The sequence below is a fragment of the Tursiops truncatus genome, chromosome 3, assembly GCF_011762595.2.
Source record: "Tursiops truncatus isolate mTurTru1 chromosome 3, mTurTru1.mat.Y, whole genome shotgun sequence".
NCBI lineage: Eukaryota > Metazoa > Chordata > Mammalia > Artiodactyla > Delphinidae > Tursiops > Tursiops truncatus.
The window spans coordinates 147,999,078-148,012,564 of record NC_047036.1 but is presented as its reverse complement, the minus strand read 5'-3'; the positions used below and the strand labels follow the sequence as shown (position 1 = coordinate 148,012,564).

Sequence of the window (13,487 nt, the reverse complement as noted above, 5' to 3'; positions counted from 1 at the left end):
GAGGCACAAGAAGAACACTCACCAGGAGCTCGCAAGGGCCCCTCCAGTCCTCAGCCAGGCACACGGGTTCCCAACATCCTTGCAAAGACTTGTCCTAAACTACGATATCTGCACAGGAGCCGGAGGTCTGGGGTCCCGTAGGCAGGGGCTGCAGCTTCAGGCATCGGCAGCCTGGAAAAGCTAGGAGGTCACCTGCCGGGAGAGTCCCTCACCAGCCTCATGGTCAGGTTCTGGAGTTGCCGGATGCGCTGGAAGTAGTTCGGCCAAGGGGCCCTGAAGAGACGCTTCACACCAGGGTCCCTGCCAGCAATAGGAGCCTCTGTGTCTACAGTGAGCCAGAACACGGCAGACTTGGAATCTGGAGGTTTATTGATGATCTGCTGCGTCATCTGACCTCTTAACCTGCTGAAATCCAAACTGGTCATTAGGCCAAGTCTAAACATCCAAGACAGAGAGAACGAGGGAGAGAATCTTTACCCTAAGAACAACCCTATTGTTTTTACATTTGTACCTTGCCTTGTACTGTAAAACCCTTCATCCTGCAGAAGGGTTACCCATTGCAAGATAAGAACCAAAATGTTGCTTTTGTGCTTGTCTACCCAGCCAGCAGCTCAAGGCTCAAGAAACAAGTATGCACGGTGCTGTCTTCTTGTTCTCAGCCAAAACCACTTTCCTGGGGCAAAAGATTATGGTCAACCCTCTGCACCTCTCAGCCCCCTCCCCTCCATCTTCCAGGCCCTCATCCTGCTCTCTCTGCCTCCAAGCCAACTGTCCAGCCTTTGTTCTACAGGCCCAGTTCCCCTTCCCATGCCACTAGGCCTCCCCTCCCCTCCCCCTCCCCCTCTTCTCCCTCTTCCCCCTCTTCCGCCTCCTCCCCCTCTTCCCCCTCCTCCCCTCCTCCCCCTCTTCCCCCTCCTCCCCCTTCTCCCCCTCCTCCCCCTCTTCCCCCTCCTCCCCCTCCTCCCCCTCTTCCCCCCTTCCCCCTCTTCCCCCTCCTCCCCCTCTTCCTCCTCCTCCCCGTCTGCCACTCCTCCCCCTCTTCCCCTTCCTCCCCCTCTTCTCCCTCCTCCCCCTCTTCCTCTTCCTCCCCCTCTTCCTCCCCCTCCCTCTCTTCCTCCCCCTTCCCCCCTCTTCCTCCTCATCCACCTCCTTCACCTCCTCCACCATAGCTTTTCTCAGGACTAGCAGCTGACAGGGAAAGGAGAAGAGTGAGCTCTATTCCGGCAGGAGGAGCCTGGAACAGGGCAGGAGGGAAGCAGCAGGGAGTCCCCAAAGATAAGAGAAAGGCATCAGAGCCTTCCTTGGGCCTTCTTGCTGGTAACCCAAGCTGCCTCTTCAGTGACGCCCACAGCAAGTGGCAGCCCCTGGCTGCCATGCCCACACATCACAGAATGGCAAGTTGCCCAAGATGCAGAAGTGTGTCCGGGGCCAGTGTGATGTGTGTGTTACTGGACCTCTCAAGGTGATTCACAGGGCAACGGACACGTGCTTTCTATTTAAGAGACGTGTATCTATTTTTACAATCACCTTCTGTTTACAGGAAGGTAAATACTCGTTTTCATGCACGGTCATGGAAGAAAGTTTCCTGTTAAAATAAATTTTCTAAGTGAAAAATGTGCGCCGCTTTAAAGAAAAGCAGAAAGTAAGTAGTAATTGCATGGGTAGAATGCAAATATGGCAAAAGCCGCAAAGGCGATAAGTAAATGACTGATGATTGGTGATTCTGACATTTACTGCATAGATATGGACCCATCCCATAGACCCACTTTGGTCCTCGGTTAATTGAGAATAGGTCAGACTCACAAACCATTTTCTTTCTTTTTTTTTTCTTTTAATATTTATTTATTCATTATTTATTTTTGGCTGTGTCGAGTCTTCATTGCAGCACGTGGGCTCAGTAGTTGTGGTGCGCGGGCTCAGTAGTTGTGGCGTGTGGACTCAGTAGCTGTGGCGTCTGGGCTCAGTAGTTGTGGCGTGCGGGCTTAGTAGTTGTGGTGTGTGGGCTTAGTTGCCCCACGGCATGTGGGATCTTAGTTCCCCGACCAGGGATGGAACCCGCATCCCCTGCATTGGAAGGCGGATTCTTAACCACTGAACCACCAGGGAAGTCCCCTCACAAACCATTTTCAATTCAGTGGACAAATATTTGCCAGGACTGTATGAGTCACACAGAAAAGGGAACCTCCCACAGCCACCCCTGACTTCGGGTAGCTTTCAGTTAACTCGTTGGAAAGAACAGGTCTACGCTCGAGGAAACGGCTAGAGAACGGAACAGAAGTGTGTAAGAGAGGGAGGCAGACTTGAGCAGTGGCGGGGGAACAAGAAAAGGGAGCCCGGGATTCACTGGGGTGACTCCAAGGTGAGGCTCAGGATGAGTCATGGAGATCTCAATCAGTTCTGAGGAGCCTGGAATGTTCCCTCTGCTCCAACCTCATCACCTGGATCCCAAGAGTCACTCCAGACCCTGGTGACCTTGTGGCAGTGAAAGTCTTCCCCAGAGGACCTCACTTCTAAAGGTGTGAGGAAAGGGCGGACACCAGCACGTCACGTCCCGGGCAGCTCTATAATCCTGACAGCCACCTGCGGAGTCCACACAGCAAGGCTCCTCTGTGGTGGCACCGAGGACCTCAGCACCCTCTAGCCAGGCTCCGCCTACTCTCTGCTTTCCTGTGTGGTTCCCTTGGCTCTCAAACTCCTGATGCTGTCTTCTCTGTGGTGCCTGGGGAGGACCATCTCCCTTCCCAGTCTGAAGCTGACCTAGGAACCCAGAGAGCTGGGTGTAGCTGAGTGGGGACAGAGGCAGACTCACAACTGCTGCGTTTCCCTCAAACTCTTGAGAGTTGACACCTTTGGGTACCTCTTGGTGCCCTGATTCCAGTGAGGCTCCATCTTAGGGAACTGCTCCCCCAGCCATATCCACAGAGTCCCAGGGTGGGTACCCGTCCATGAGATCACATCCCACGGCCCTACCCCCTTGACCACGAAGCATCAGAGCAGAGATCTGAGCCAATCAGATTCTCTCCCTGGAATTAGGAACTTTTTGGAATTTGGAATTACAACAGAGAGATTCCAGCTCACTCTGGGCTGATCTCTGGATGGCAGAGATGCGAAACTCTACAGTTAGGTGAGGCCATCTTTGGCCACGTGGCGCAGAAATGCAGAGAAAGTGGATCCGCAGAGAGAAGCAGAGATGTAAGGCAAAAAGAGATAAGCCCTAACAAGCCATGCTCTCCCCCAGCCCTTGGCCAAGTGTTTTTGCTGCCACAATGCCCTCCTCTCCCTCCCTCTCTAAGATAACTGCACAGGATTCAAGGGTTCCATAATGCTTAACAGTGAAATTCATGATATGGACAGAATGTTTGTATCTCCCAAAATTCATATGTGGAAACCCTAACCCCTGGTGGAAAGGTTGTTTGGAGGTGAGACCTTTGGGAGATAATTAGGATAGATGAGGTCATGAGGGTGAAGCATCCCATGATGGGATTAACGCCCTTAAAAGAAAAGACCACAGAGCTTACCCTCTTTCTTTCTCTCTCCCCACCGTGTGAAAACACAGCAAGGAGATGGCCATCTACAAGCCAGGAAGAGGGCCCTCAGCAGAACCCAGCCAGGCTGGCACCCTGATCTCAGACTTCCCAGCCTCCAGATCTGGAAGAGAATAAATATCTGTTGTTTAAGCCGCCCAGTCTATGGTATTTTGTTTACAGCAGGCCTTTGCCCTGGCCGTTGGCCTTAAATTTCTCATCTACTGCCACTTTCCCCATCACTCACTAGACCTCGGCCACACTAACCACCTTTCAGTTCTTCGAACAAGTCAACCTTAGTTCCAACCTCAGGGCCTCGGTTCTTACTCTGCTTCTGGCTGGGAGTAGCCTCCCTCTGTCTTCATACGGTGGGCTTTTTCATGTCATTCAGATTTTTATAGAAATAATCCTTATTCAGAGAAGCCTTCTCAGACCACGCTCATTGACACAGGCCCTTAGACACTCTATTTTCTCATTACTTTATGTGCAGCATGAGACGAGCTACCTTGCCCATCTTATTCACCACCATATCCCACAAAGCCCAGCCCAGCACCCAGCACAGCAAAGGTGTCCATCGGATATTTGTTGAATAAATGACTGAGACACAAAGAGTCTGGCCTCCACGAGTCCAGACAGAGAGCCAGACTGTGGGTGGAAAAAGGGAAAGGGTGACACTGGCAGAGGGTACCACCATTAGCTTGGTCTGCGTTCAAAAGTTTCCCAGTCAGCAAACCAGCTCACGCAAGCCCTCCTAAGGAAACACAGTGCAGAACTCGGGAAATGTAGCCCAGGGCTGGTCAAAAGACAGTCATACTCTAAACTATGCACGACCAGATTTTGTGTACCACGTGTTTTATCTTTGACCGTACTTATGGAAAGATTATTCAAGAACATCGTGAACACACAAAAATAAATCTTTAAAAATATCATTTGGATGACACACACATACGAATGAAAGATTTTTCTCTTTTTACTATAGCATTCCATTAAGGCATTTTGAAAAAGCAAATGTGCTAAGTAACGGCACACGATAACCTGCAAATAAAAATGGACCCAGCTGCTACCCACACAGCTGACCCCAGATGAAACCCACCCCAGTCTCACCATCAACCAAGGTAGAAGGAGGGGGCAGCTCGCCAACTCTGTTTCCTGTCCTCTGAGGACCTGATAGTGTCCAAAGCAACAGAAGGTCACGGTTCTTACTCACACTGGGATGTGGGTCAGAGAGTGGCCACAGCCACCACTGCCTGCTTTGATCACTGGGGCAAACAATGGCTGTTCAGTGAGTGCCAGGTGCCAAAAGCAAGGCATTTGACACGCTATCTCACATAATCCTACAACGACCCTGCGAAGCACACGTTATTATCCTTGAACTTATGTTGAGAAGACTGAGGCTGCTCGACATAAATTCAAGCCTCAACAGAGAGGCTAAGTAACCTGGATGAGATCACACAGCTAACTGGCATCAAGGCTGAGATTTGAAGGCCACAGTGCCTAGATCCCTACCTACCCAAGAGCTGTCCCTCCCCTCCACACTCCATAGATTAGCTCTCCTTACCCTTCTTCATCTCCACCATCAGTAACTGACGTCAAGGGCCCAACACCTTCCTCTTTTCTGTCCCTCCTAAACACCCAGCACCGGCCAGCCTGCAGTGACCTTCACGAGGTTGATGATGATGGACCCAGGCTTCTTGCAGAGCATCCCCTTCTGGTCCGCCTCTCCCTCTCTCTCCTTCTGCCTTATCCCCCGAGGGCTCTTTTCTCATCAATTATCAGCCCTCTTGCTTTAGTTTTGTATGCCTAATTTATCTTGTTACCCACTTCTTTTTGTTTGTTACCTAGCCAAAAAACAAGAAGAGTGGGCTTCCCTGGGGGCGCAGTGGTTAAGAATCCGCCTGCCAATGCAGGGGATACGGGTTCGAGCCCTGGTCCGGGAAGATCCCACATGCCATGGAGCAACTAAGCCATGTGCCACAACTACTGAAGCCTGTGCACCTAGAGCCCACAACAAGAGAAGCCACCACAATGAGAAGCCCGCGCACCGCAACGAAGAGTAGCCCCCATTCACTGCAACTAGAGAAAGCCCACGCACAGCAACAAAGACCCAACGCAGCCAAAAATAAATAAATAAATTTAAAACATAAAAAACTTAAAAAAAAAAAACAAGAAGAGTCTAAAAAACATTCTTTGGCTTCCTTTTAGATTGTAATCTTACCTTAGTTCCTGTGCATTTCTTTCTTCTGAGGACTTTCTTTTACTTTTCTCTCTTTTACTTCTTCCTACTTCTTCTGCCTCTCAAGGTTTTAAGGTCTTAAGGAGAAAAAAATATATACATATATATATATTTGTGTGTGTGTGTGTGTGTGTATATATATATATATATATATATATATATATATATATATATATACACACACACACACATACATGGGCACTGGATTCCTCTGGCCGTCAGGCTAAGTTCACTTTGTTCATCATCAAAATGAAAGTGTTTTGCAACATGATGTATAATACTTATTATTCACTGGTGGGGATGGCGAAGTGGGTTCTGACTTCAGAACAATAATAAAATACAAAGATCTGGCAATCTGAATACCCAAGTTCAGATCTGGACTTGACCCTTCCAGCTGTATGTGCCTTGGACAAGAATCTCTGAGCTTGAGGTTTTCATCTGTAAAATGGGAATAATAATTCTACTCCCTCCCAAGGCTGTAGAGAGGTTTAAAAAAGCCGTGTATATGAAAGCACTTTCAACCTAGAAATAATTTCAGCAAAAAGCAGTGTGGAATCAGGGGCTTGGCCAAACTATGAAATGCCACAAGAAAGGGGAGGTTGCTGTTGAATTGTGCGTTGGATATCGCACCTGGGTGGCCCACTAACTCTTTACATCCACGACCTTTCCCCCAAACGGGGTTTCCTCTCTGGAAGTCCCAGTTCTGCTAATGGAACCAGAAGGCATTTCATCATTCAATAACCACACACACACTTAATCTGCTGTGAGTCAGGGACTGCAGTGGGTGCTAGGGATTTGACATTGAACTTGCCGAACAATGTCCTCTCCGTCAGGGCCCTTATAATGCATTTTGGATGGGAAAAACAGTAAGACAACAAACAATGAAAATAAATAAATAAACAAGATAATAACTGATCAAGGCCCCTGATTTGCAGGGACAGCCTGCATGAAGGCCCTAAGGCAGGAAAGAGGTTGGCTTATTTGTAGTATAGAAAAAAGATGCTGGAAGGGAATGAGTGAGGGGGTGGTTCCCCTGAGGCCTGCAAAATCACCAGGGCCAGATCTTACAGGGCCTTCCGGTCCGTGGTCAGGAGTGTGGATTGGATTCTAAGGAGGCCTCTGGAGTCAAGCGATGGAGTGATAGGATTGGGTTGAGGGTTTATTTTTGTTGGTTGCTTGGTTTGGTTGTTTTTTTTTTTTAATCAGTCTGGCCACAGTGCAGAGAATTAGGATTGGAGAGAGTGTTGGTGAGCGAAAGTGGAAGCAAGAGAGCAGATAGTCAGCTCCACGGTAGGACAAGACAGAGATGACTGAGGCTTGGATGGTGGAAATGGAGAGAAGCAAACAGACTCGGACAGGTATTTTGGAGTCAGAAACAACACAAATTGGTGATGAGTTACATACAGAGGTGTGAAGGGAAGGAGAAAATGGCTCATTTTCATAACAAAGAGGACTCCTGGGATTTTCTTTTTTTTTGCTAGAGCAACCAGAAAAGCAGCGATAGCACTGACTGAGATGGGGGTGGGAGATGGAAGAGAAGTGGAAGAGCACAGGGCAGGTGAAGGGGGAACTGGTAAAAGAGAGGTAAAAGAGAGGTTTAGGAACTTCCCTGACGGTCCAGTGGTTAAGAGTCTGTCCTTGCAATGCAGGGGGGCATGGATTCGATCCCTGGTTCGGTATCCCTGGTTGGAGAACATGTAAGATCTCATATGCCACGCGGTGCGGCCAAAAAAAAAAAAGGAGAGAGAAAGGCTTAAACTTCCATCATTTTCCCCATCTACCCCTCAAGTGCAAAAGCTGGTTATCTTGCCAGTTTGTCCCCCACAAGCTTGTAAAAATTGCCTCTACCTTCGCATCTCCAATTTGCCACGTGACTTCTCAAGGTGTTTCCCCCCTGGAGGTCTCCTCCTCCAAACCATCTCTGCACCCTCACTAGCCCCACAACCTCTGGACTTTCTGGAATGGGGAGTAACGCACTCATCTTTATTGTTTAAGACTTCTGCATTGGGTTTTCTGTTACTTGCAGATGAAGACAGACACACCAGGCCCTCGGGATCAAATCCCAGTCAACGTTCGGCCAAGAGTCCTCTCCTCCAAAACACCATCCTTCCCTGCCACACCAGGCCACCCAGGTCTCCATCCTGCCTGCTCTCACTCACTCCTCTGGGCCTCTGTGCATGTTGGTCCAGCTGCCTGGGATGCTTTTTCTCCCTGTTTCCACCTTCTAAATGCCTCCTAACCATTCTCTTAACCATTCTTCAGTTCCTGTTTTTCAAGCGAACGTAAAAACTAAACATTTTTCATCTTTGACACATTTTATGAGGTGTCAACCATTGAGGGGTCAGTGCTTGAGGGCAACCATTCTCTTAGTTCCCATAGTACCCTGCCCTCATCTTCATCATAATGCCAACCACACAGTGCTGTAAAAATTATTATTTCCTCCTCTCTAAATTTGTACTGCTGTAAGGACAGTGCCTGGGTTTATCTCTTCCTTGCTGTCCAGTATGCAACACGGGGTCTAACACACAGACACACACAAGAGTTGACTGAATGACTGAATGTCAGAGTGGGTTAGTGCTATAGACTGAACGTTTGTGTCCTCCCCAAATTCATATGTTGAAAGCCTAACCCCCAGTGTGATGGTATTTGGAGGTGGGGTCTTTGGGAAGTAAGTAGGGTTAGATAGGTTATGAGGGTCAGACCCTCATGATGGGATTAATATCTTTATAAAAAGAGGAGGAGATATGAGATGGATCTCTCTCTCTCTGTCTCTTTCTCTCTCTCAATATCTCTCTCTCCCCCTCTCTCCCTCTCTTTATGCATAATTCAGGGAAGCAGGCCTCCACTAAGAACCCAATCACGTTGGCACCCTGATCTCAGGCTTCCAGCCTCCAGAACTATGAAAAAGAAATATTTGTGGGAATTCCCCGGTTGTCCAATGGTTAGGACTCTGCACTTTCACTGCCGAGGACAAGGGTTCGATCCCTGGTCAGGGAACTAAGACCTCGCAAGCCGCGCGGTGTAGCCAAGAGAAACAGAAAGAAAGAAATGTTTGTCATTTAAGCCACCCAGTCAATGCTACTCTGTGATGGCAGCCCCAGAAGACTAAGACAAGTAGGTTCTAAAGTCTTCAAACAAAGTAAAAATCTTGAATGGTCAAAATTAATCTTAAAAATCCTGCCTACCACACATAAAACACAGTATCCATGTTTTTATTATACATAATTCTTATCCCCACTGAATTTTGAGAAGTACTGAGTTCCACTAAAGGGGAGAATAAACAGAGAGGTTAGATGACAATGTCTGTCATTCAAAGCCCCCCACTGTAAAACAGGCATCAATCCTTAACAGGGACTTTTAAGGAAGATGGTGTGGGGGAACGGCTTCTTCACTGGCTCCTTCTACACTGGCTCCTGCTTGCCTGAAGGAGTTTACTTGATTTTTGTTTTAATATTCTCGTCTGTAACCTCAGCCCCCAGTACAGCAGGAAAAAACTGTCATCATCGTTTGGTCCAATGAAGCCTTTTTCTTTTTCTGAGTAATTTACAGAAATAATAATAAAGGGACAGCTTTTAAATTTTTATTACAAAATTGAATAATTTAAACATAGCAGGGACTTCCCTGGTGGTGGTCTACTGGTTAAGACTCCACGCTCCCAATGCACGGGGCCCAGGTTCGATCCCTGGTCGGGGTCGTAGATCCCGCACGCTACAACAAAGATCCCACACACCGCAAAGACGATCCTGCATGCCACAACTAAGACCAGGCGCGGCCAAAATAAATAAATATTTCAAAAGTAAATAAATAAATATAGCAAATCTTCATTCCCTCTTTTCCTGACTTTGAAGGTATATAAACTCAAAATGAGCAACATTCTCTACATGCAACTAACTATTCATCAGCTGCACCAGGGGCAGATCCAACTCACAAATACTAATTTCAGATTTCAAGCAAATCTCTAATAAGTTCTAATTTATTGTTATTTCTGGTTCTTCTTGCACTTGCATCATAAAACTAGTACTTTTCAAACCTTTGATGGGTTGTAATTTTCCTAAAGAGAAGACGGGCATCTTCTTTTCTCCATAATTGCAAAGCATTTTCTTTCTTACATTTATAAACACTAGTAAGAATATTCTTTGGATCACCTTTGTAAACACACCCGACTTCATCATTTGTCCCTTTCAAACTGTATCAAGGAAATTTTGCTAAACAAACATCACAAGAGGTACAAGAAGATTGGCCTCCCCTTCTTTGAGCAAAACAGGACAGTCCAGGTTCTTGTTGCAAAATATTGGGTGATGAAATCATTCTTGTTGAATGACTAACTGGATGAGAATACCATATTTTTTGTCCTCAAAAATACATTGTTTATTGATCGATTCTGGAGTGTGAGAAAATTGATCCAGATTGTTGTATGGTAAAACTCAGACTCTGAGACTTTGCTTACAGAGTGAATTTTACTGTTAACATCAGAGTCAACGTCACTGCTGTCCCTTCTGATTTGTCTAACTACTGTAAAACATTTTCCTTTGTCAATTTTCTTCTCTTCACCATTTTGTGCAGGCAATGAAAAATTCTGTATTCTCCATGGCATGCAATGAAAGTGATAATAAAACTACAAAGATGATGTCCTCGGGGCTTCCCTGGTGGTGCAGTGGTTAAGAATCCGCCTGCTAATGCAGGGAACACGGGTTCGAGCCCTGGTCTGGGAAGATCCCACATGGCACGGAGCAACTAAGCCCATGTGCCACAACTACTGAGCCCACGTGCCACAACTACTGAAGCCCGTGCGCCTAGAGCCTGTGCTCCACAACAAGAGAAGCCACCGCAATAAGAAGCCCGTGCACCACAACGAAGAGCAGCCCCTGCTCGCCGCAACTAGAGAAAGCCCGTGCGCAGCAACGAAGACCCAACACAGCCAAAAATAAAATTAAATAAAATAAATAAATTTATTTTTAAAAGAAGATCCTCTTTTATACCTTCTTGAAAGATGATGTAATACTCTAAGCAATGTAATAAGAAAACTGAAGGGTGATGCAATCGTGATGATTTATTTCACTGTTGCATCAACCTTCTGGATGGTGATTCCATCATTCTTCCATTTTCTTATTATTTTAGTATTTTTAGCATAATTGGCAATAATTGATGGGTAATGATGAAATAATTCCTAGGATGATAAAATGGAAAACATTTCAAGATATAAGAAAAATCAGATCACTAAGATCCCGTGAAGTCTTAGATTCATAAATGGCTCCAATGGTCCCATATGGTACATTCAAGATAGAATGAGTTTTATTCTGTTCTTGTTAAAAAGTAAACGTTCTCTTTGATCTTTGAAAAATTTCCTTTCAAAAGAGCCAAAGTCATGATACATAAAACTTTACAAATAGTTAGAACTGCTCAGAAAAAAAAAACTCAAACACTAAAATTGAGTCCCATGGACCCGGATGGTATACTGATGGTTAAATCACATTAATAGATTTGGTCATTTCATGAAAATTTTCAAAATCTGACTCCCTGGTAAACTGCCCCACAAAAAGACCCTTCCCTTACCCATAGTTCTAGGACCAAACCCAGTCAGAGAGAAAGCTCCGTAGTATTCCAAGACCATAGATGCTCACCTCTGGGCTCCACCAGCACTCCCCACGGAGATCAGGCTGCTCCTGGCCTGGGACGTTTTCTCCTAGAGTCTGTCTCCACACACAGTGCGGAAGCAAAAATCATGACCTGAGGAAAACGGAGACGACTTCTGGAATACTCCGCAGGCTTCAGAGCAAGGCATTAACAAAACTCAGACCACAATCAGACACCGAACTTTACTGCTTTACATTCTTTCCAGTAAATGGATTTATTGTGAGGAGACAGTGGTCCTATTCTCTTGGGGTTTTTTTAAATTCTTTTTCATCTCTTGTGTTTCCAGTCAGTCCATGACTATGGTTTGACAGTTAATCTACAACACAGAGGAAATGTCCAATTCACAAAAGTGGTGTATTCCAAACCTTTGGAAGTCGGTTGTTTCGGGAACTCAGAATATTTTCTCCTTAAATAAACAATATTATAAATGATGGTGAGGTTTCCAGACCAGCCCCACAAAAGCCCTCTTAACTCATAATGTTGTTGGGGCCCTGGACTTTTACGGTGAAAATTAGTAGAGAGCAATTTTGTTGTAGTACCAATAAACAAACTCAAATATGGAAGATATAGTCTCCTTTCTCCTGAATTCTATTTAATGAAACCACTGGTTTAATGAAAGGAGATAAAGGGAAAGACAGAGACATTTTAGGGAGGGACCTCTACTTACAAGAATTTCGGAGCCTTATAGCAGCATTCTATTGTTATTTTGTCTGTCCAGTTTCACTTGGATACCTTTTTTTCATTTTCCCTCATAGAGGCATGACACAAAGGAGCCATGATGAGGGTAGATTTGGGGCTCACAGCAAAGGATGGGGGAGGAAAAGCAAAAAGTTTGAGAGAGATTTTCTTGATGGGGCGATTAAAGCACGTCGTTGCAAGGGGGAGATTGCCTAAATCGGTATTAACTGATTTGCTAAGGAAATTGACGAGCAGGTGGAAGACCCAGTATTAGTGCCCTAGGCCCTTGAGCCAGGGAGAGAGAGTCCACTATTTGGTCAGACAGTTCCCTCTCTAACCATAAGGTGGCGCCGTCAGCCCAGACAGTCGGCCCCAAGGGGGCGTGGCTTGCAGGAGGAAGAGCTCTCCACGAGGAAGCCACGTTTTCCACTCTGGCTTTGGAACTCAGACAGCCTGGACCAGACACCAAGTATCAACCTATGCGATATTGCCTCATCATCCAACAACTTCCCATCCTCCAAGGCCCCACCTGCTCATACCTTCCCATCCTCCAAGAATACCTTTCTAGGCATAGCAACCCACATCAAGATTCCAACTCATTACTTCCCACTCCTCTCATCCGTATCCCCCTTCACAGTGTCAGCACTGGGCCCCTGACCTTTTCCTAACTCCAAAAGGGAATCTAGTCTAAGAGGGTCCTGGAGGTTCATCCTTAAATGCCATCAGGATGTGAAAACAAGATCTCTGGTGAGCACAGATTTGTCACAAAGGCCCCACAACAAGGCCCCAGATGGCAGCTTTATCTTCCACTTGAATACCAAACTGGGCAACCCCCATTCCCGATACAAAACGCACCATATCTCCTCCCTTCATTTACCCCTGCTGGTCCTCCCTCCTGTGATACCCTCTGTTCCTTTTCTACTTGTCAGTATCCTCTCCCCTTTCAAAGTCTAACTCGAATTAACCTACTTATTGTTTGGATTGAACTGGTGGAGTTAGAGAGGAAAACTTGGGTTCCACGCATTAACCACAGAAGCCCCAGGATGTCACGAGGTGAGCCTGCCTCATCCTTTCCACTGCCAGTTGGGTCTTAAACGGAGAAGGAGGGTCCGGCCAGCCAAGACTCCCTGCTGAGCCTCAGGGCAATACCAGCTGGACTGTCCTTGCATCTCCCAAGTCTCAATGCCCACCTAGAGAGACACCAAAGCTGCAAGCACAATGCGTGGCCCAGTATCTATTCTCAATTCATGTTTCCTTTATTATAATAATAATAATAATTACTACCATTATTACTGCCCCTTCCCCACTCCCTACTGTCACCAGCCGCAGTCTGCCAAACCAGTCCTGAGTTACAGAGCTAGAAGAAGGAACGAGGGGAGATCACAACACAGTCACCAGCCTGAGCTCCCCTCCCCACT

General features: G+C 46.6%; 1 long non-coding RNA gene across 9 annotated transcripts in view; it reads right to left on the bottom strand.

Moving 5' to 3' along the window:
• Positions 1-13,487, bottom strand: part of LOC117311657 (uncharacterized) — a 140,489-nt gene that overhangs the window by 125,478 nt on the left and 1,524 nt on the right. For 3 of the 9 annotated variants that reach the window (XR_012330970.1, XR_012330972.1, XR_012330974.1), the window contains exons 2-4: positions 11,379-11,484; positions 5,740-5,834; positions 23-405 (exon numbers count right to left, since the gene is read on the bottom strand). This is a non-coding gene — a long non-coding RNA (uncharacterized lncRNA). Of the gene's footprint in view, positions 1-22; positions 406-3,518; positions 3,649-5,739; positions 5,835-11,378; positions 11,485-13,487 lie in introns of all 9 variants that reach the window. The other 6 variants (XR_012330971.1, XR_012330976.1, XR_012330978.1 and 3 more) reach the window with 6 other exon arrangements.